This window comes from Theropithecus gelada, chromosome 8 (genome assembly GCF_003255815.1).
Source record: "Theropithecus gelada isolate Dixy chromosome 8, Tgel_1.0, whole genome shotgun sequence".
NCBI lineage: Eukaryota > Metazoa > Chordata > Mammalia > Primates > Cercopithecidae > Theropithecus > Theropithecus gelada.
Genome location: NC_037676.1, coordinates 22,816,819 through 22,841,459, shown reverse-complemented (window position 1 = coordinate 22,841,459; position 24,641 = coordinate 22,816,819). Strand labels below are relative to the sequence as shown.

Genomic DNA, 24,641 nt, shown 5'->3' with positions numbered 1-24,641 from the left:
GTGGAGCACCAGCCAGCATTTTCTAATCAAATAAGCAACTTTGAGAGACATTATGCACATGTGCGGTTAGGGGTCACATCATAAAATGTGTTTCTATAAAAAGTCTGAAGCCCATTGACCTAGAAGATGCATACTGTGTGCATTATGAAGTGGGAGAGGCTTTTTCAACTCTTTTTGAATCTTTTTTGGAACAAATGAACCCTGTCATTTCCTGACCTGAATTAGTACAGCCCTTCTTCCCTCCAAAGGAGTCAACCGGTCTGTTGATTAGTTTTCCTGTTCTGCAGGACAGGGCAATTGCTATAGGTGAAAGAAGGTTGCCACGTGGCCTTAGGAAGTATCTTAAACTCCCTATGGATGTTCCTTCATCTAAAAAATTGGGAACACTATCACCTACTTCATAGAGTTTCAAAGGAATAACCAATGGCAAATAAAAGCATTTGACACAGTTCCTGATACAGAATAAGAGATAAATACATGTTTTCTTTCCTTGTAGCTTTTTGTTCAGGGGAAAAGATACCTTCTCCCATTTTCATCTCCCTTCTAAAGAGACAGGGGCACCTCTCACATGCTGCCCAGAATTGGGACACTGTGACATTGTCATATGCTTTTCTCCTGTCAAGTTAATGAAGGATTATGCCCAGCCCCTCTCCCTGGTCAGCACAGCTTGCTTGTGGAAAAATCAGAAAATATCTAAGAGTGCTGAGAACCAGCTCTGTACAAAAGCAATTTTCTCCAGCTGCTATGAGTGAGGGCAGCTGTAAATCACTCAATTCATTTGCATTTATACTGCTTTAAAAAGGTGGTGGTGTTGGGGAGATGGAGGGAAACCTACCCAATGAGAAATAGCACCCCAGGACAGAACAGAAAATGTTCTCAAAATCACCTCTGTGTTTGCTCAATGACAGGCTATTCCCTGCCCAGAGATCAGGGGGCAGGGGTAAGACAAGGTTATATCAAACTCTCTATCTTATAGAGTAGCTCCCAAAATTAAAATACCTGTCTCTCAGAATCAATATGTACTCATTACCTTTACTTGATTTTCCTTTGCAAACAGAGGGAAAAATTGTAGAAGATTGCTTAGTAGTTTTGTAATGCCTGACACATAAAACAGAATATAATACTCACACTGTTACTTGATGGCCCCGTTGGCTTTTGACATCTCAATGCCATTTACTCTATCCCTGAGCAATTTAAGATAAGCTAAGGAGACCCCAGCCGTAACTAAGCCTGATGTCCTTGCTTCATCGCAGAGAAAAAGCCCATGGGGCCAGATCCAAGCATCCAAATCGAGAGAAAATATTTTCCACTACCAAGGACAGATAATCAGAGCTGTGCTAAACCCAGTCTCTGTGGCATTCTTACTTTCACATTTCTCGCTTGGGGGTAAACTGAGGTCAAAGAATGTCACAGGAAATTTATTGGGAAGAGTCTTGTATTTTCAGTAATTATTTTACTCTGGAAATGAATGTGTGTGGTCAGTAGAGACAAGCAAAGGAGGCCTGTTGGAGCAGTCTTCCTCTGAGTCGGTGCTGTCACATGACTGGAATTAGTGCCTCAGCCAGAAATATTTCCCATGTAGTAGGATCTACATTTCTTCCTGGTGTTCATGGGAAATCATCAGAAAGATTTTTTTTTTATTTAAAATGTTTATTTTAAGTACACATTAAGAGAGTGAGGAAAGATTTGGAAAAGTAGATAGAGCCCAACATCAGACCTCCTCAAACGTCCAGATTTATCTTCTACACATTCTGGGAAGCAGGATGCACAGCTGTTTCACCATTTTTTCATGAAGATTATTTTTTCCAAACACCAGTCTCAATCTTTCCTTCCTTTCAACTAAGCTTTTCAAATGAGTACTCCATAGCTTTCATGTTCACTGTCTTCTTTGAGTTACCAGTTACATCTTGCAGCCAAATTCAATTCTTTTTCCCTCCCTTTCCATCTCTCCCTCCCTATTTCTCTATGTATCTTTATAAGTCTACAGTTTTCTCACTCTCTTTTTGATTTCTAGACTTCTTATTCTTCTTTTTGATCTTGGCTTTTTATTTATATAATTTTGGCTTCTTATATGATGTCACCACTTCTACCAATTTCAACTGTAAAATTATGTCATAAAATATTATACCTTTGGTTCTTGTTTTTCCCTCCTTAACTACATTTTTACCTTCGATATGTTCCTTTTCTTCTTCCTTCATATCCAAGAGTAAATCTAATGGCCATTAGTCTTCTAAAAATTCTCCAAATGTTCTTCCCTCTGTCCGGAATGTCTCCTCTCTCCAGTCACATGAACGCTAGAATTCAAACTCATCCCTCAGGACTCAGGTCAAGGAAAATGACATTGAAAAGTTACAAACAGAAAAGGCTGATCTTTTTGCCATATGAGGAGGCATAAAGATATTCTTAGATACACAAAAACTAAAAGAGTACACTCTAAATATATTTCTGTGTAAAGACCTTGAAAACTGTATTAAATAAGCAAAACTGAATCTGAGAAATAAATACCTCAAGAAGAAAGAAGACGTGATAGAGGAGAAATAGTGGTAAGTTATGAACAAGTAAAACAGAGTGCATCTAAACAATTGCTCATAATGTCTGTGAAATTAACTGCTCTTTTTAAAATTTGAAGTGAGAAATATAAAACAGTTATAATAATAATAGCAACCTGAAGCTAAAATTTCAATTATTTCAGCAAAACCTGAGTGGTGCACTGAGATAAGGGTGAGACTAGCAAAGTAGTAAGTTAAAACAGGCTAAAATCTAAAGTTCTCTTGTTCAAAAAGAGAAGGCTATTACTGCTATAATTCTTCATTTTGATAGGTAATTCAAACATGTCTGTTAAATATTTAAGAATAACTATTACCTGAATATACATGAGATGTATACTTTCCAAACCACTTAAGAAACAAAGAAGAAACAAAGAAAATTGATTTAATTAAGGAAAGGGGGGCTGGGAGATGAAATTTTAAATGTGATATGCATAATTTAAATAAAATCAAGTGACATAAAGTAATATCCCCCCCTCCACAAAGGGATCAAACAGATCAAAAGTCATCATTAACATAAATACAATTTACTTAGTAAAAATAAAGAATTGTATTTAGGTTAAAACATAGCTCTTTGCTATTTCCAAAGGAAACACATAAAACAGAATGACAGAAGAAAGTTAAGATCTAGGAAAGAATGCATTAGTAAAACAAATTCTTAAAAATTAGAAATGATAATACTAGCTCAGTAAAAGTACATGTAAAGAACACTGCTGGCAACTCATGTACGAAGAAATACAAATGGCCAACAAATTTGAAAATATCCTCAGCCTATGTTTTAAGAAATTCAAAACAAAGTGATAAAGAGATACAATTTTGCATATATCAGATTGGCAAAGATTTAAGTGTTTGAGAATATCCAATGTTTGCCAATACAGAAACAGGCCCACTTAAACATTATTTTGGCTACTACAAACTAAAACAAATTTTTAGAGTGCAATTTGGCAGTAGCTTTAAAATTTTTTATACATACACTTTGATATAGCCATTTTATTTCCAGGAATTCAACTTATGAATAAAATTATACAATGATGCAAAGATATATTTGCAAAGATATTCTTTGCTGCATTTTTTTAGGGCAAAAATGTAGAAAGGATCCCTATGTTCATCAATAGTGGGCAAAATAAATACATTTTTATATATCCCTATAAGAAGATCTCGGAAAATACTTTAAAAGAATAGATAATATCTGCATATACTGATATAGGAAAATGTCTAAGTTACATATGGAATGTAAACAGTTAAGTTCATAACAATGCATTTGTACTGTGATTCCATTTACAATTTTAATGGGAAAATACAGATTACATCTAATTTTATCTATAATTTTTTGCACCTTTGTGAGTTTATCAATTAGGGAAACATACAAAGTCATATCTGTTTTTCCATTCATCAAGCCTTAAATATCTTACCAGTAGAAAACTTAGTATCTTCCTGATGCCTCCCACCTTCCTAGCATTAAATTGTAACAGCATGGGGGAAAGGGGTCTTTCTCAAGCCTACTTCCAAATACCAGGCAGAGAGCATTGCAACATCTGATCAGTTCATCACCATCAGCACTTTTGTCTCTGCCACAGAGTGTTGCTCTTAAACATTGATCCCTATACAATCTGATGGTCATTTGTCCACTTCTGTATTTATGCCTGGACTGGTACAGAGTCCCAAAGTCTGCAGTAGTGGCTGCTTTGCCCTCCAACAGTACAGATCTGTTAGTGCACACTCACATGCTCAGATCTCATGTCCAAATCATAGCAGTTTGCCAGAGTGTTACAGCCATAGAGCTCCCAGTCTCAGCCACAGTTGGTGTGTGAAAGAGTTCCCATTCTTTCTGGGGATCCAAGCTCTGCTACAGAGCTGTGGTCAGCAATTCAAAAGACCTCCCCGATCTGACACACCGCTCACAAGCAATCTCCTTCCCAATGACCACCTTCTGAGGTTCTTGGTGTCTTCTGATTCCAATAGATCTGAGTGAGACAATCTCAAGTCACCAGAGAGGTCAGAACAACACGGAACCACAAAAACGAAAAGGTCAGAGGTCTGGCCTTTCTCCCATATTCGAATTTAACAATATTCTCACCAGTACCTTTGCATACCCCTCCACCAGGGCAATGGGTAGCTTACTTTTATATAACCACTTGAATGATGTTTCCTTAATAACAAAATTTCCAAAGTGTCACGTTGTCTTTAACTCTAGACATAGGAGCTAGCATACACACATGTATACACATCCACACGCACAACTTGATCATAAACATGGGTCTCTTTATTGACTATTCAGTTCTGTTGAACTGATTACTGCGACAAAACCATATTGCTTTAATTACTATGGTTTTATAGTATGCTGATGTATGGTAGGGTATATTTATTCATATTTCAATGTTGTTTTCAAATATTCTTGCCTATTTTGTCCGATTCATCTTTTTCTGGAACTTTAAAAACTTCTCACCAAGTTTTATAAAACACCGTTTTAGGAACTTTAACTTTGTGTTCCACTGAGTTTTAAAAATAATTTTTTAAACAATTGGCATCTTTAAGACATTGAATCATTCTTTCCAGGATCATAGTGTATCTGTCTTTAGTCATTAGTACAGCTTCATGGTTGTCTTCAAACAGATCTTGTACCCTTCCTATTAGTTATTTTATAATTTTGTTACTATTGTGAATGGGACCATTTATTATATTTGCTTATCACAAATATTGGTTAGGAAAGCTACTGATCATTTTATGTTGATATTGTAACCAGCCACTTTACTATTCTTTCATTATTTTGGTTTTAAATTTTTCTTGAATTTTCTAGCAAGATATATTGGTTCACTAAAAGTGGAAATTGGCCTCTTTGCCGGTCCCTGTAGATTTTATTCAATGATTCTCTTCTTACTATATTGGCTGTAATATACACCACTAAATAGTGTTGGGTATGGCAAGCATTCTTGTCTTGTTTCTGGGTATTTCCGTTAGAAATGTTTCTGCTATGATTAACTTAACTAAAGTTTCCCTTCCCTCTCTGCTCTCTTCTTTTATAATTAGGAGTCCATAAGTTGCTGGTTATGATACAACTGCTTAATAAAACTGCCAAAACTGAGTCAAGCTGTTTATATTTTTCTCTGCATCATCTTTACTATGTTGGTTTTTATCCTTCAGGCTTCTTACTTTTTGGTTGCAGCATGGCTTTTTCTCATAATCAAGGCAAAAAGATGAAAGACAAGTAGGGACCGTCTGGTACCACGTTTTATCAAGAAAGTGAAAGACACATTCTCAGAACGCACAGGAGACTTCCACCCACAATTAAGCAAACAGAACTTGATTATATGATCAGCCCTAACAGCCACAGAGGCTGAGAAAATGAGCATTCAACTAGACCTTGATCCCTAGAAAGGACATTGATATTTTGCTAGCAAAAAAATGGGTAATGAATAATGAGTAGACAACTAATATTGTCTGCCACACTGACTTTCTAAGGGATGTTTAGTGTTTCAGTAATTGTTAGGATGTGTACTGTAATTTTGTGATACAGAGTTTTATCAGCCTGAAGGCCTGTTTTCTATTTTTAACTTGATGAGGTTTTTAAAATCAGAAATGAATGTTAAATGCTATCAAAACCCTTGTGGTGTCTATGAGAAGATAATATAATGTGTTTGTTTTTTCAATTAATATGTTAATTTCGAGTAATAGATTCCAGTTGTTGAATCATTCTTGCAATCCTGGGATAAGCCAAGCTTAGAATGTGGTTATTCTGTTAATCTATTATTGCATTTAATTTGAAAATAGCACACTCATATTTTTTGCATTGATGCTCACAGTGAAATTGATCTATTTTTTCTTTATGCTATTCTCATCCAGTTATTTTCATGCGAGTTATATAACCACATAAGCCACATAGAATGATTTAGGGAACTTTCTTTTCCATTTGAATAGTGTCAATAGAATTCTCTGTTCCTAAAAGATTTGATAGGACTCTTCTTTCCAATAATTTGGGATTGATTGCCTCCTTAGGGTAATGAATGTACAATTATGTTTTCTGTTTTCCATTTTTCTTAATATCTTCAGGTTTTCTGTCTCTTCCTGAGATAGCGGTTTTTGTTTTTTTTTTTTTGGCTTGTGGAGTGATATGCTTTATCTTCATTTTCCTAATATATGCATTTTGTTAAAAACTGGACTCTAAATACAGTCATGCACCAAACAATGATGTTTCAGTCAATGACAGACCACATATAAAACCATGGTTCCAATAACATTAACACATCATGTTTTTACTGTACATTTTTTATGTTTAGAAGTTGCTTGATACACATATACTTACCTTGTGTTATAATTGCCCACAGTGTTCAGTACAGTAACATGCTGCACAGTTTTGTAGCCTAGGTGTGCAGTAGGCTACAGCATCTAGGTTTGTATTTATGATGTTGGCACAGTAACAACATTGCCTAATGCCACATTTATCAGAATGTATCCCCTCATTAAGTGACACAGGGCTGTATTTCTTCATCGGTTTTGATGTTCTGCTCACATTTTCATTTTTCCCAAATAATAAACATTTATTTATCCATTGAATTATTTAAATTTTATTTTTTAAAATTCACATGGATAGTACAGGGCATTTATCTTTATTTTATTTTGTTATGTTTAATATTGCATGCTTGTTGTTTTGTGCTACCTAGCATCCAATCACCCCTTTAATTTTCAGGTTAGCACATGTTGTGTGGGTCCCAGTGGAATGGCCTTGTCATTTTCTCTGCTCACCTCAGGATAGTTATGGAATGGCCATGACTTAGACTTAGCCAATTCAATGCTCTTGTCCTAGATTTTGAATATGGAAGGAGGAAAAAAGCATAGGGACAGTTGAACTGTTTACAGTGGTAAGGGCAATGATGTATAGAGTCCAGAGGTGAGGGCTGCAGCAAGACTCCAGTAGTGGCAAGTGTCTAATAATAGCAATGCACGATGTGACATCTGAACTAGACCTTGGCCAACTTTCCTGATGTCTGACTTGGACTTTCTTGCATCTTGCCTGGTTCTCCAGCCTATAGTTGATTCTGTAAGCCCCCTGCTATCTTTCCAATGTACTTCTCCACTGCTTAAAAGAGTCATAGTAAGTTCTGTTGCTTGCAACCAAGAAGTTTTTATTAGTAATTTATAATTTCCTGTTTTATAGCTAAATGTTGTCTATAAAAATTTTCCTTTATGGAAATTTATGGAGATTATTTTTCTTTGGGGCCTAACACAGTAGAATTTTATTAATAGTACAATTTTTGCTTAGTCTCAGTTTATTAAATACAAGATGTTATGTATCTCACTTGTTTCTCATATAATTGAAGTCTTTTTTTTTCTCTCCTATTTGGTTTATTAGTTTCTGAGATAAGTGGGTTTAGGTCTCAGATTGTTGTTGTAAATCTGGCCAGGTCCCCACCATCTCATTGGAATATTTTCAAATGTTACTATCTGTAGGCGTTCCTCTTGGACCAGCTTCTCCAGAGAAGAATCTTCCAGCTCCTTGCCAAGAGATATGTAAGGCTGGCTGCCAGCATGCTGGATGAAGAGTATTAAAAGAGGGCCAAGAACATCCCCACTAGAGATATATGTTCTTTCAATCCTCTTACTTCTTATACAGTGCTTAACCTCTGGCCAAAGACAGGGCATCCTCACCTCTCCATAGGAATAACATCCTGTGTCTTCTGAAGTATTTAGAAAAATGATCATCTATTTGGGAAAGCAGAAGGGATGCTAAGGTTTAACTAATTATTACACAGACTTCCTACCCCCTAATTTTAGTGGTGTCTCTCACTCCTTCCTGCCCAGCTTTTTCAGGGTTCTATGATTCAAATAGCCTTACTTCTAATTTTCATTTTCTCTAAAGGCCCTGGAATGCATTTCAGCTTTCTGCAAAATTCAAGACATGTCCCACTTATCCAACTGCTTTCTTTTGCCCCAAATCCACTGAAATCTCTAATTCATAGTCTCCCTCAGCTCTCTTTCTGTTTGTGGAGAGAGAAGGGGGGGGAGGGGGAGAGGGGGAGGGGGAGAGAGAGAGAGAGACAAAGAGAGGAGAGCGCGAGTGAACGTAAGAGCGAGAGTGCGCGCTGTATAGATACATGGATATATAATGAGGTTTTTAAAGTAGATTTTTATTAGGAAAGGGAGATGTTTCTTTAGTTTCTTTCTTGCTCTCTTGTCTTCTTTTGTAGTTTTATTTTCCCTTTTCTAGTTTATGTAGTTTTCTCTCTGAAGGTCAGACAGGGCTGAGAATAAAGTAAGAATGAGAGGCACCTGGGGTGTAAAATGTAAGGAGGCACATGCTGTCAAGTCGCGACCCTGCTCTTCATGACCCTGAGAAAGAATGCCTCCTCATACCTTAACAACCTAGCTGCCTGCCTTTCTTACCCTCCTTCTGGTTCTGCTGAGGGTATTTCCTTTTCAACAGTGCAGTTAAAGCAGAGAACCGAAAGGAAAATCATAGATGGCATTACCGGTCTCAGAAGTCAGATGATGGAATGTGAGCCTGCCAACATAGCTGGAAGTGAATGGAGTTTAAGAAAGTTTAAGAAAGAAAGGAGTCACAGAGGGGGACCTACAAAATCTGGATGCAAACTTCCCTCAAATTCTTTGTGGACCCTGAACACTGTATGCATGGGATGAGACTCCAAGGAGCCCAAGATAAGATTGAACACCCCCCAGGGAATTATAACAGGATCCGAAGTCTCTAAAACACATAATCTACAATATTCAGATAAAGTATCTTTAGATTTGCAAAAACATGGCCTATGATAAAAAGAAAAAAGAGTTAGTAAGAATAAAACTACAAAGGCTCCCCAGTGCTCCAGATCGGGCTAAGAAATAAGGACTTCAGCTCTTTCCCATCTTGCAAGATGGCGGGTGAAAAAGTTGAGAAGCCAGATACTAAAGAGAAGAAACCCGAAGCCAAGAAGGCTGATGCTGGTGGCAAGGTGAAAAAGGGTAACCTCAAGGCTAAGAAGCCCAAGAAGGGGCAGCCCCATTGCAGCCGCAACCCTGTCCTTGTCAGAGGAATTGGCAGGTATTCCCAATCTGCCATGTATTCCAGAAAGGCCACGTACAAGAGGAAGTACTCAGCCGCTAAATCCAAGGTTGAAAAGAAAAAGAAGGAGAAGGTTCTTGCAACTCTTACAAAACCAGTTGGTGGTGACAAGAACGGCGGTACCCGGGTGGTTAAACTTCACAAAATGCCTAGATATTATCCTACTGAAGATGTGCCTCAAAAGCTGTTGAGCCACAGGAAAAAACCCTTCAGTTAGCACATGAGAAAACTGCGAGTCAGCATTACCCTGGGGACCGTTCTGATCATCCTCACTGGAAGCCACAGGGGCAAGAGAGTGGTTTTCCTGAAGCAGCTGGCTAGTGGCCTGTTACTTGTGACTGGACCTCTGGTCCTCAATCGAGTTCCTCTGTGAAGAACACACCAGAAATTTGTCATTGCCCCCTCAACCAAAATGGATATCAGCAATGTAAAAATCCCAAAACGTCTTACTCATGCTTACTTCAAGAAGCAGCAGCTGTGGAAGCCCAGACACCAGGAAGGTGAGATCTTCGACACAGAAAAAGAGAAATACGAGATTACAGAGCAGCGCGAGATTGATCAGAAAGCTGTGGACTCACAAATTTTACCAAAAATCAAAGCTGTTCCTCAGCTCCAGGGCTACCTGCAATCTGTGTTTGCCCTGATGAATGGAATTTACCCTCACAAATTGGTGTTCTAAATGTCTTAAGAACCTCATTAAATAGCTAACTACAAAAAAAGAAAAAAAGAAAAAAGAAAATAAGGACTTCAAAGTAACAGTGATAAATATGTTATAGAAGCTATAGAAAAAAATATAATGGGCAAAAAAATGGGAAATTTCAGGACAATACAGAACTTCACATACTCTAACTATATTCCATGTATTGAAACTAAATAAGAACAAAATAAAAATTCTAAAACTATTATTTTATTGTAAGTTCTGGGGTACATGTGCTGAATGTGCAAGTTTGTTACACAGGTATACACGTGCCGTGATGGTTTCCTGCATCCATCGACCTGTCATCTACATTAGGTATTTCTCCTAATGCTATCCCTCCACTAGCCCCCCACCCGCCAACAGGCTCCAATCCAGTGTGTGATGTTCCCCTCCCTGTGTCCATGTGTTCTCATTGTTCAACTCCCCCTTATGAGTGAGAACATGCGGTGTTTGGTTTTCTGTTCCTGTGTTAGTTTGCTGAGAATTATGGTTTAGCAACTGAAATGAAATATTTGCTGGATGGTATTTTAAGCAAACTAGACACAACAGGAGAAAATACCAGTGAACTTGAAGACAAGTCAATAGAAAATTTTCAAATTGAAGCACATTAAACAATAATTTTAAAATGGTAAGAATTAAAGCATTCAATGACAAGCAGGTGAGTGTTAAGTTGTTTAACACATATGTAATTGTAATCCCAGAAAGAGAGGGCAAAGGTAATAGGGCATAAAAAATACTTCAAAAACTTTTGCCTGATTTTATTCCCAAAACTGTTCAGAAACAGCACACCACTAATCCAGGAAGCCTGAGCAGTTTAAACACAAAGAAAACCACACATAGACACATCATAGTCAAACTGTTAAAAAACAAAAATAAAAGAAAAATCTTAAAGGAAACCAAGGGAAAAGAGCACATGACATTTGGAGAGATAGTAACAGTAATAAAGCTGACTTCTCCCCAGAAACTATGGAGGCCACGAAACAAGAGAACATTTTCTTTAAAGAGGTGAGAGAAAAGAACTGTCAACCTACATTTCTATATCCAGGGGAAAAAATACTTCAACAATGAAGACAACATAAAATCATTCCTAGATAAACGCTTAGAGACTTTGTTCTCTGTAACATGACGTTACAAAAAAATACTCAAGAAAGTTCTTCAGAGAAAGGTAAAATAAAATATAAGATAGAAATATAAATCTATAGGAAGGAATAAAGAACAATGGAAATGATCAGTATGTAAGAAAAATTAAGAACCAGTTTTCTTTTTAAAAAAATTCTTTAAAAGTCAGTTGGCTCTTGGAAGGCAAAAATAATAACATTACCTACGGTTTATAATTTATAGCAATAAAATACATGACAATAGTACAAAAAATAGAAGTGTAAATTGAAACATTGCTGTAAGACTCTTACTACATAAGTGAAATGATATTATATTAATTCAAGGTATACAGTGATAAATTAGGGGTTTATATTATCTCTAGAAGGAACACTAAAATAAAATTTGTAGAGTTCCTGAGAAATCAAGAAGTCATCCTGGATCACGAGGTGTCAACCAGCAATGCCCTGAGCACCAGTGGTATCGTCCCAGCCCTGGATCTTCCTACCAAAGCATTAGGTCATGGCCTAAGCCTTTCTTTCCTTGTTAGAGAGACTCCTGAAAAAGGTGTCTATATGTAAAGAGGAAGAAGTGGGGTCATATGAAGCATTTAAGAAACTATCTTATTTCAGTCATTCTGTAAACGATGCCCAGGTCACATTCTGACAGCCCTCTGTGATCTGCATAATCGCATTGCATTGTGGTTGGCATGTAATTTCTGGAGGCAGCTGGAAGAATCAGACAAATCTTGGACATTGCTCCAGTGGTATACGTGAACCATTCAGTTCTAGCCAGAATAAATTTGCTTAGTAGGACCAGCCTGTATCACTTGAGTACGACTCAGCTATACTCAGACAGATGCATGGGTAAAGTATATCTAGTCACTCTGCACACATGTGCCTTAGGCACTAACTCAGTAGTAGTTTGGGAAGTTTCAAATATGCCTTAGTCAACTGGTTCGCAGATAGAAAGCAGCAGGGAAGTAAACATTTTTTTAGTTTAGGGATTCTTATGCAATCAAAAAGTAGTTCCAATGAAAGCTATGATCTAAGAAAAAAAAAGTGCTTTGTTGTAAAATGGAGTAGCACTAAAAGTAGTTACAGGCACATTAGCTAACTTTGGGAAGCATTACAGATGCCTGATTTATCAGAGATCAGTGAGTTAAGAGATATCACTGAGGAGCTTTAGCAGTGGTAATATCTTCAAATTTGCTTCTATATAGGTCTGTAATTGTGATTATGTGTGCGAATTACAATATGCATCCATTAAAAACATAGAACTATGGGTCATGAGTGGAAAACAAATGAATATTTTATCAATTTGTGTCTGTCTGTTGGAATTTAAGCCAGAAAAAAGAAAATGAAATTCTCCTCTTCTCCTCTCTCCCTCCCACTTACAAACCATTGTTTGGCCCCTGCTCTCAAGACAAAAGATGACACTCTTGAGTTCCCATTATGGATTAAATATTGGGATGCTGCTCATTTGTAACTATTACTTATACTATCTTCCCTAAAAAACTAACTAATTCCAAAATTTTATTCCCTAATTGGGGAAAGGAGGTAGGGTTCTGACTTAGGTCTTATTAGAAAAAGTCCTATGTCCTCTGTTAACCAGAACCTTAACTTGAATCCCTGAGAAATTGTTAAGGATAGGTTCTTTTCTTTCAATTTTTATATTTTTAACTTTAAATTTTATATATTTTTATATGGAACACTTCACAAATTTGAGCATCATCATTGTGCAAGGGCCATGCTAATCGCTGTATCATTCCAATTTTAGTATATGTGCTGCTGAAGCGAGCATGAGAAGGCTCTAGTTAAGCACATGAGGCTTAACTAGAGCCTTCAATTATGGGTAGAATTTTTTTAACTGATTCTGATAAACCCACCAAAAATCCTCTAAAAAGTCATTCACTTCTTAGCAATCAATTTTGAAAAATGCATATTAACAAGAAAATGAATTAGATATTTTTTTATGAAGAATAGATGATATATATTTTTTTAATTTTGTATTATACTTTAAGTTCTAGGGTACATGTGCACAACGTGCAGGTTTGTTACATATGTATACATGTGCCATGTTGGTGTGCTGCACCCATTAACTTGTCATTTACATTAGGTATATCTCCTAATGCTATCCCTCCCCCCTCCCCCCACCCCACAGCAGGCCCCGGTAGATTGGTTCTTAAAGAAATCATCTTCCTCAAGAAATTGTTTTTCATCCTCCTTTAACACATGATATTAGAGTCTTCAGTGTATTTTAGAAAGAGCACTGGAATGACAAACACAGTCTGAGAATGTGGATTATAGCTCTGCTCTACCTTTCTGTGTTTTCCTGTGTGAGTTTGGACAATTCTCTCCATTTTTCTGAATACCTGTTTTCTTATCTGTAACAAGAAAATTTTCCATTTAAGCAGTGGTACTCAAACCCTTTCAGGTCATATATTCTTTTGAGATAGGTAAACCTTTCAACAGAATAATACACAAAGCTGGACAAATGTTTCTCCTCTTATGTTTTCTCATTATTTCCTAGAGGCTGGCATATGTATTCTAAGATCAAGTTAATCATGAAACAGACATTTTTATAATTTAATCATTTGGTTGATAAGGAAGCTCAGTGTCTCGTTGTCTTTAGGTATTTCACCCAGAAGCCAGGATTCCTGGTGTCTTGCCTTTCATTCTTCTCTATGTACAAAAACTGGTTTTCTTTTCCTCTCCAGAAGAGAACTAGAGAATAATCATGAAGTAGAGGAAATGCCAAAACAAACAAAGAGACGAGAACTTTGGAGAAAAAGAAGAGGTTGAAGGGACCGAGGGACTGAGAGAAAAAGGAAACAGTCATAAATAAGGTTATTACTGTTGACAGAGATGGGCCTGCATGGAGTGCCCCAATTATCAAGAGAGAGGCCCTTTTTTTCTAAACAGGAAATAGACTGACCAATTTCTTATCACTCCTTGAATCCCATACAGGTTGGACAATATCACTTGAACCTTATTCATCAAGGGTTTGTATGTGTATGTGTATGTGTATGTGTATGTGTATGTATGTGACCTGATTCTACTCTTCTTTTCCTCAGGAGATCCCTAGATTCCTATGTGGAAGAGAAGGATTCAAAGAAAGCTATATGTGAAACCAACCAACCAGTTGTTTTTCTGGATTTTCCAACTTCTTCCCCCTACACATCACACATTTACACATTTAAATCCAGGAGTTCACAGACACCTAATGTCCACCTGTGTCTCTCAGAATGAGAACATTTACATTAGATAATAGCTTAATTCCTACTTTTTCTAATATCCAGAGTCTATGTCTATCTTTGCATAGACTTCTTTGAAGTAGAAAAGTTAGGTTTTTATGTATGGAGAAAATAAACACAAAGAGACAAAATAACTCTGTTCAGTAACACATATGGCAAATAGAGACCATTGATCACTTAAGCTCAGAGAACTGTGCTCACCTTCATTGCTTGAACTAACTTTGCCACTTCTGAAAAAGAAATAAAGAAAAATATGGGGATTCATACTGGACAGAATTTAAGCCAACTAGAGTTGAACCAGGGAGAGTAAGGAGCTGAATATTCAATAAAAATCCCAGATGACAGTCCAGGTTTTTTCCAAGGAGATCAACAACTCCAGTCACCAGAGCCCTCAATGGAGTGGTCAGTCTATCTCCCTACTCCACCCTGCACATTTAATCAGCACCTGTGTGTTCCAAGGTCAATATTCTTTTTGTGAACTAAATTTCATTCTGAAGGATTTCAAATGCAACAAAAGTTGATCCACTGCAAAGATAAAAGAGCTGCTTAACAGCTGTGATAAACGAAATTAAAACAATTGGACTTTTTTTCTACTGGGAATTAAGCTGTTTTCACTAAGACCCACACGTACCACTGCACTAGAAGAGCTGACAACAAACAAATGGAAATAAATGTTGAAGAAGCAAAATCTACCCTTACTTTTAGGACTTAGAAAAAAAAAAAAAGGCAAAACACTTTTAGAAAGAAGCTAATTTCTATTTTTAAAAGCCTTACTTCCCTCTTGAAGGAAATCAATTTCTCCAAAAATTCTTGTAAAACTCCTCAGTAGATTTTTTTTTTTTTTTTTGCGTAGAAATACAAATCATTTTGTAATGTCAATGATATCAACTCTTATAGGTTTATTGAATTTTTTATAATATGGTCAAAAGTCAAAACAAAAGTTAGGGAGTAACTGATTAGTTATTGCTTATTGGACCGCAGTATATGTATCAGACAGGGTCTTGAAAGAACTAATCATCACATTTTACACACCAAATGTGATACTTGAGGAGAATTTAATAAAGGAAGTATTTACAGGATATATTAGTCAAATTTCTCTAGAGAAACAGACCAATAGTATATATGTGTGTGTATATGTGTGTGTTTTATGTGCACTTTAATCATAGAGCCTGAAAGTAATTTTATATTATAATATGTATATATACATATATGAGATTTATTCCAATGACTTGGCTCATATGATTATGAAGGCTAAGAAGTTCCAAGATCTGCACCCAGTAAGCTGGAGGCCCAGGAGAGCCTATTTGCAATTCCCATCTGGGACCAAAAGCCTGAGAACTAAGAGAGCCAAATGTGTAAGTTTCAGTCCAAAGCCAGCAGGCTCCTGACCCAGGAAGAACCAATGTTTCAGAATGAGTCTGAAGTCAAGAAAGCACTAATGCCACGGCTCAAGGAGTCAAGCAGAAGTTTCCTATTATGCAGTCTTTTTGTTTTATTCAGGCCTTCAGCTGATTGGATGAAGTTCACCCATATTAGGGAGGCTAATCTGGTTTACTCCACGGATTCAAATGTTAATCTCACCCAGAAACACCCTCACAGACATACAGGATAACTTTTCCTATCTCCCAGTAAGCTGACACACAAAACTAATCACACAAGGTATTGATTGAGTTTAAGAAAACCAAGTGCCCTGGGGTTAGAAATAATATATATATCCTGGTCCATGAGCAGTGAAAAGCCATTACAACTCCAGGGCCTGAAGGAGGGAGACCTTAGCATATCCTAGAGAGTTTAAGGGATGCCTAGGAACTGAAACTTTTGACAGGGAAGGAGCAAAGGAATAAATATTTCTAGAGATCAACTTCCCCCATCTTAGAACAAGATAGAAAAGAATGGATATTAAACATGGATAAGCAACATATATATTGCAAACCTAAATCAAGAGTCATATGTGCATTCTAGAATCCACTTGGTAGCTTGAATTATAGCAATGAAGCTGCTATAAAATGAAATACAGGTACTGAGGCCTCATCCACATTTATCAAATAAGAAATTATGAGGCTAGATGCCAGAGATGAGTATATATTTAAGATTCTACAGGCAATTCTTTCCTACATCTCTGATTTAAGTACACTCTCTTGAAAGACGCTTGTCTTCATCTTTATCTAGTTATTTGAGGATCACATCCTATTTCTAAAACCAGCCACATGTTGAGTATCCCTGATATGAAATGGTTGGAACTGGAAGTGTTTCGAATTTTTTGGATTTTGGAGTATTTGCATATATATGAGATATTTTGAAGACAGAACTGAATCTGAACACAAAATTAATTTATGTTTTGTACCTTATACATATCAATTGAAAGTAATTTTATACAACAGTTTTAATACTTTTGTGCATGAAACACAGTTCGTGCACATCAGAAAGCAAAGGTGTCACTATCTCAGACACCCATGTGGACGATCTGTAGTTGTTTGGCATCACCATTTTTCCTAACTCTGAATTTATATGCTACTGATAAGCAGTAACTTCTTACACTTATTCACATATAAGTACTTAACAGTAAAAAATACAACATACAGGCCGGGCGCAGTGGCTCACGCCTATAATCCCAGCACTTTGGGAGGCCAAGGCAGGCGGATCACAAGGTCAGGAAATCGAGACCAGCCTGGCCAACATGGTGAAACCCTGTCTCTACTAAAAATAAAAAAATTAGCCAGGCATGGTGGCGTGTGTCTATAGTCCCAGCTACTCGAGAGGCTGAGGCAGGAGAATCGCTTGAACCCAGGAGGCAGAGGTTGCAGTGAGCTGAGATTACGCCATTGCACTCCAGCCTGGGCGATAGAGCAAGACTCTGTCTCAAAAATAAATAAATAAAATAAATTATATATATGTAAATATAAATATATAAAACATACCATTAATACAGGAAATAAAAATGTGTTCAGGGTAACTAACCAGCATAGTGTCATCCCCAGAGTACCTGCATCAGCTGTTAGACAACAGTGACAACAGGCAAAGGGAGGTTTTCAGTCTCCACCTACAATGCTGGGTTTTAGTTAAAAGGTTACCGTACTCTGTATTTTGGTTTTAGGTGAAAAGAAACATCAGAGCAGTTTAGGAATGAGGAAGCATTCTGCTGGGTGGCTCTTTAAATTTTTTCTCCCAAGTCACTGGTCTTAATAACAATAGTTTTTGTCTTAGACATCTCTGACTTTATAAACTGACAAGATTTCTTGTTCTGTTATGAATGCTTGCTGCTCTAGCCCTTCACTAAGCCCATGACACTCTTTCACCACCTTGTCTACAGGCACATTTTCTGCAGTTTTAATGATGTAATCTTCATCATTGCTATTATCACAATCACCTTCATTCAAAACCATTTCGGCTATTTTACCACCAACCAATGAATGAACAACTGGAGCCTCATTGTCGAGGTTGAAAACTTCTTTGGTGTAATCCCAGCACTTTGACAGGCCAAGACAGGTGGATCATGAGGTCAGGCGTTCAAGATTAGCCCGGCCAAGGTGGTGAAACCCTGTCTCTACTAAAAATACAAAAACTTAGCCAGGCATGGTGATGGGCACCTGTAATCCCAGCTACTCAAGAGGCTGAAGCAGAGAATTGCTTGAACCAAGGAGGCAGAGGTTGCAGTGAGCCGAGACCACGCCACTGAACTGTAGCCTGGGTGACAGAGCAAGACTCCATCTCAAAAAAAAAAAAAAATTCTTTGGTATCCACTTCTTCCAGATTACTAATGGACTCTGAAGGTATAACATTTGCTTACATAAGAAGGTAAGACATCGTGTTTTTTCTTACTTGAAATGCAGAATCCTTCAAAGCTACCACATTGTTCATCATTACCAAACACAGTCTCAAATCAGAGATTGTCCAAGGCATATACAACTATGTCTTCAGTCGTGCTCTAAGTGTTACAACAGCATATATGGCATCCTACACGCTAGACTGTTTGAAAACCTTTTATGCCCATGCCTCTCTTCCCTGTCGTTAGCATGGTGTTCAAGAAAGTGTTTCCTTATTTACTCTTCATTGATCTGAGAATACCCTGGTCACATGGCTGAATTAATGAAGTCACATTTGGGGAAAAGTACATGACACAAGTATTTTTTATGAGAATATCAGCTAGAGGATAAGAACAGTTGTGAAGTAATAACAGAATATAGCAGTCATCATCCAGTCCAGCTTCCCAGCAGTAAGCACGAGCTGCTAGTACATAATGTTTGTGAAAACAGTAAGAAAAGATATCCGGCCAAGTTTGGTGGCTCATACCTGTAATCCCAGCATTTTGAGGGCCAAGGTGGTAGGATCACCTGAGTACAGGAGTTCAAGACTAACCTGTACAACATAGTGAGACCCCAATTCTCTACAAAAAAATTATCCAGGCATAGTGGCATGTGCCTATAGTACCAGCTATTCAGGAGGCTGAGGCAGAAAAATTACTCGAGCCTGAGAGTTTGTGGCTCCAGGGAGCTGTGATCACACCACTGCACTCCAACCCAGGCAACACAGTGAAACCCTATCTCAAAGAAAAATAAAAATAAAAGTTGTCCTTGGTGATCCATATCTTTTGTGAGCACTATAATGGACTGGTAGAAATTCACTCCATGGAAACAGGAAGGATGCAAGCTTTTGCCCATCACAGCAATTTACACTTAGGCATGCCTGCTGCATTAGCACATCTCAGCAGTAAAGCTGTCCTTGGCATCCTTAATTCCTGTAGGGGATGTCTCATCAGCTGTAGTCAATGGCTTTCTGTGGCAATAACCACAAAACAGTGATGCTTCATTGCATTATAAACTTGTTCTGGCATCATATTTTCATCAGTGGCAAACTCATCCATCAGTTTTTCTACTGTTTCATAATTAGTACATGCTTTATCACCACAAGTCTTAAAAAAATAAATTATGTCTTTTCTTAAATTTCTGCAATGTTTGCTGCATACTCACAGTTCCCTTCAATCTTGACTTCACTGTTATAGATCTTTGCTTGTTTCATGATCAGTATACAATTAAGTGCCATGTATTCACTGCAATGCTGATGAATCTACTCTTTCAACACACAACGGAGATCTTTGTTTTTAGCTTTATGCAGTGTTGTTGTATTTTTCATTGATTTTTCTACATCACTTTCAGCATAAAACTATACAACTGTGTACTTCTGTTTCCTCAAGTCATACAGAGTGGTCATTCCAACACCATACTGTCCTATGAGGTGTTTTACATTTATACCACTGTCCGACTTCTCCTGCAGCTTGACTTTCTGTGCTATACATCATCATAAATGCTTCCTCTTTTCTTATCATTACCCATATGGATATTTGTAGACATTTTCAACATTTTTATACCACAGACAAGAGAATAAGAAAAAAAAACCCACAATGAGTAATGCGCATAGGTCTTGGCCCCATATGGATCATCCTCGTGAACCTACCATTAGCATGTCCAGCCTGCACACATACCATTTTATTACACTTCTGGGGCATATTTGCATGGGGGAATCTGGGCATGCACAGAAAAAACATATCATAGCCGAAGGGGACTGGGAGGGCTTTTTTTCCCTTGAGAATGCTGAATCAATTGTGTGATATGTACCTGTGTTTTGACTATGACCCATCACATGAGGTCAGGTGTGAAATTTGCCACTTGTGACATAGTGTCAGTGCTCACCAAGTTTCAGATTTTAGAGCATTTCAAATTTTCAATTTTCAGATTAGAGGTGCTCAACCTCTAATTCTGTGTAAGAATTATTGTTTCCCCAATAACATTGTTCTTTGGGAGATATTATTGGAATAATATTGTTCCAATATTTTGTTTACACATGTTTACACATGTATTGGAATACATGTGTAAATATGTAAACACATGAGGCTAAAATAAACCCTCTTTCTTTTTTCCACTAAGGTGACTACATTGATTATTGATGTGTTCTATTTTATGCACATACAGTCCAAGTCATGAAACTTGGTGTGAAACTTACATGATAGTAGAAACAGCATATCTATATACTTTGTCCATTATAATTATGCTCCCACAACAAGAAGAACTTTCCTAAATGTGGAAATCAGAGTCAGCAATCAATCATTGCATTCAGGAGAAATTTCTCAGCTCATCATTTTACCTAAGAATCTTTTAGTCTGAAGTGATACCTTCTGTTAGTTCCTTCCTGGATCCTGGTTTTCTTTTTGTCATTGAATCTTTAAAAAGGCTGCAGTTTCATCAGACCTTCTGAGAAAGAGAAAACATGCTCTGCACACACGTGACTGTGGGAATCACAATGAGAAGATAAACAGAGTATCTTTAAAATACAAATCCGTAGGTGAGTGCTTTTATGTGTTATCCCAGTAAGTCTGTGCAACTGTTCTAAATCATAGTCATCATTAGACTATTTTCAAGATGACAAACTTGCTAATCAGAGATTAAGTAATTTTCCTCAGGTCTCTCATGTATTAAGTAGCCAGAACTATGGTATTTACAGCCTGTAGTCTTTTGGCTATTCTACAGCCCCGCTCATTAAGTCAGAAGGCTGGGGAGAAGGCTACATTAGCCACGAAGATGGCCTTTAGGATTTAGGAAGCATTTTCCAATACCTCCATAACAACTAGATTTCTTTTGTAATATCTGTAAGGTGGGACATACAGGAAGTTTCTGTGTTTGGTGAACAGCTGATTTCAAAATGGGTTTCATGAATTATCCACCCCAAGGAGCACAGGATCATGGCACAGCAAATTCTACCTCCTGAGAAAATGCCTCAGTCCAACCCTCAAGCTGAAAAGGTCAAAGAGATCTCAACTGCCAGCACTAATAGCAGATTCATGCTACACAGTAGGGTAAGCAGGTGACAGGCACAAAAGTGAAGGAGGAAATTAGCAGAAGCCCATCATTTCAGAGAAAGTATGTAAACATTTACATAATACCAGTAATCCTTTTAAATGCATGATCATTTAATTTTATCATGATTGAGAAGTAATCACTTTGAAGACACTGATGCTTGCCTTTCTGAAATCCTGCAGCGCATGCAGTTATAATACAAATATAGGTTTACAATATTTACTGTCTTGAAAAATAGTAAATGGTACAGGAAAAATGAAGAATCTAAAAACAGACCAACTTGATCTGTCTTGGTGCTTCCATGTACTTGCTGTATGACCTTGAATGAGTTACTCCATCTTTCTGGGCTTTATTTTCTTCACCTGAATCAAGGTTATAGTTATAAAAGTAACACTTATTTTTTCCTGCGTGTCAGAAGCTCCTTTAGATGTTTTACATGGATTAATTCATGTAATGATCACAATAACCTTATAAACTACACCCAATTATGATTTTTATGAATACCAGAGTCCAGATCCAAATATAAGCTTTTGTCGCCACCAAAGACCAGCTCTTACACTATCTAAATGCCTATACCATTTGGGGTGTGTAATCATTAAGATAATATACTTAAATGCCTATTAATAATCAATAAAGGTGAGTTTCTTTTGGTAAAAGAAAATCATGGATGCCTTCCCTGGCCCCTTACCCCCAACTGTACTCCATACTCAAAGAGTAATGTTGCTGTGGATCCATTAATTTTAAGGATACTGATTGACCGTCAGTTTCTAAGAGTGGGACCATAATGGAGTATATATAAATAACTCTGTTTTACTGGAAAATTACACTTTATCTTGCTGATTGAAATACTCTTCAGTAGCACTGTTTACATTGGAGAAATTGAAGAGAATATTTTCGTTTCTGCATATCATTCTGGTATAGTATGCCTTGTGATGCATTGAAGAATTAAAATGAAAACCAAAATAATCCACAAACATTCAGTTCATAATCATGTTTCTTTGGTAAGCCCTGGTAAGACTTGCCCTGGTTCTTTACACTAATACTCGGAGAGAGGAGAGATATGGATAGATGAAACTCACAAAAACAATAAAACAGAAGGCTGGTCATTCTCATTGGAGGTATAATAAATCACTGGTGTGGCATCAAATTTGCAACACTCTCAAAAAAAGCTGAGAGATCAAAAGGTTCAAAAAACATGAGAAACTGGTAGAAACAGACGAATGCTCAGTGATTCAAAATACCAATGACCCTAAAGAATATACAGTAAATTTTTTTTTTTAATTTATTATTATTATACTTTAAGTTGTAGGGTACATGTACATAACGTGCAGGTTTGTTACATATGTATACTTGTGCCATGTTGGTCTACTGCACCCATCAACTCGTCATTTACATCAGGTATAACTCCCAATGCAATCCCTCCCCTCTCCCCCCTCCCCATGATAGGCCCCGGTATGTGATGTTCCCCTTCCTGAGTCCAAGTGATCTCATTGTTCAGTTCCCACCTATGAGTGAGAACATGCGGTGTTTGGTTTTCTGTTCTTGTGATAGTTTGCTAAGAATGATGGTTTCCAGCTGCATCCATGTCCCTAAAAAGGACGCAAACTCATCCTTTTTTATGGCTGCATAGTATTCCATGGTGTATATGTGCCACATTTTCTTAATCCAGTCTGTCACTGATGGACATTTGGGTTGATTCCAAGTCTTTGCTATTGTGAATAGTGCTGCAATAAACATACGTGTGCATGTGTCTTTATAGCAGCATAATTTATAATCCTTTGGGTATATCCCCAGTAATGGGATGGCTGGGTCATATGGTACATCTAGTTCTAGATCCTTGAGGAATCGCCATACTGTTTTCCATAATGGTTGAACTAGTTTACAATCCCACCAACAGTGTAAAAGTGTTCCTATTTCTCCACATCCTCTCCAGCACCTGTTGTTTCCTGACTTTTTAATGATCGCCATTCTAACTGGTGTGAGATGGTATCTCATTGTGGCTTTGATTTGCATTTCTCTGATGGCCAGTGATGATGAGCATTTTTTCATATGTCTGTTGGCTGTATGAATGTCTTCTTTTGAGAAATGTCTGTTCATATCCTTTGCCCACTTTTTGATGGGGTTGTTTGTTTTTTTCTTGTAAATTTGTTGGAGTTCTTTGTAGGTTCTGGATATTAACCCTTTGTCAGATGAGTAGATTGCAAAAATTTTCTCCCATTCTGTAGGTTGCCTGTTCACTCTGATGGTAGTTTCTTTTGCTGTGCAGAAGCTCTTTAGTTTAATTAGATCCCATTTGTCAATTTTAGCTTTTGCTGCCGTTGCTTTTGGTGTTTTAGACATGAAGTCTTTGCCCATGCCTATGTCCTGAATGGTACTACCTAGGTTTTCCTCTAGGATTTTTATGGTATTAGGTCTAACATTTAAGTCTCTAATCCATCTTGAATTAATTTTCGTATAAGGAGTAAGGAAAGGATCCAGTTTCAGCTTTCTACTTATGGCTAGCCAATTTTCCCAGCACCATTTATTAAATAGGGAATCCTTTCCCCATTTCTTGTTTTTCTCAGGTTTGTCAAAGATCAGATGGCTGTAGATGTGTGGTATTATTTCTGAGGACTCTGTTCTGTTCCATTGGTCTATATCTCTGTTTTGGTACCAGTACCATGCTGTTTTGGTTACTGTAGCCTTGTAGTATAGTTTGAAGTCAGGTAGCGTAATGCCTCCAGCTTTGTTCTTTTGACTTAGGATTGTCTTGGAGATGCGGGCTCTTTTTTGGTTCCATATGAACTTTAAAGCAGTTTTTTCCAATTCTGTGAAGAAACTCATTGGTAGCTTGATGGGGATGGCATTGAATCTATAAATTACCTTGGGCAGTATGGCCATTTTCACGATATTGATTCTTCCTATCCATGAGCATGGTATGTTCTTCCATTTGTTTGTGTCCTCTTTGATTTCACTGAGCAGTGGTTTGTAGTTCTCCTTGAAGAGGTCCTTTACATCCCTTGTAAGTTGGATTCCTAGGTATTTTATTCTCTTTGAAGCAATTGTGAATGGAAGTTCATTCATGATTTGGCTCTGTGTTTGTCTGTTATTGGTGTATAAGAATGCTTGTGATTTTTGCACATTAATTTTGTATCCTGAGACTTTGCTG

The 24,641-nt window shown here is 37.3% G+C and overlaps 1 non-coding gene and 1 pseudogene across 2 annotated transcripts; one reads left to right on the top strand and one right to left on the bottom strand.

The window, feature by feature from the left end:
* Positions 1–9,391: 9,391 nt before the first annotated feature.
* Positions 9,392–10,309, top strand: LOC112630348 (annotated as a pseudogene). The gene has a single exon (XR_003120849.1). The product of XR_003120849.1 is annotated as a 60S ribosomal protein L6 pseudogene (transcript).
* Positions 10,310–13,088: 2,779 nt separating this feature from the next.
* Positions 13,089–13,192, bottom strand: LOC112630830. Its single transcript, XR_003120966.1, has one exon. It is a non-coding gene; the product is annotated as a U6 spliceosomal RNA (small nuclear RNA).
* Positions 13,193–24,641: the final 11,449 nt, after the last annotated feature.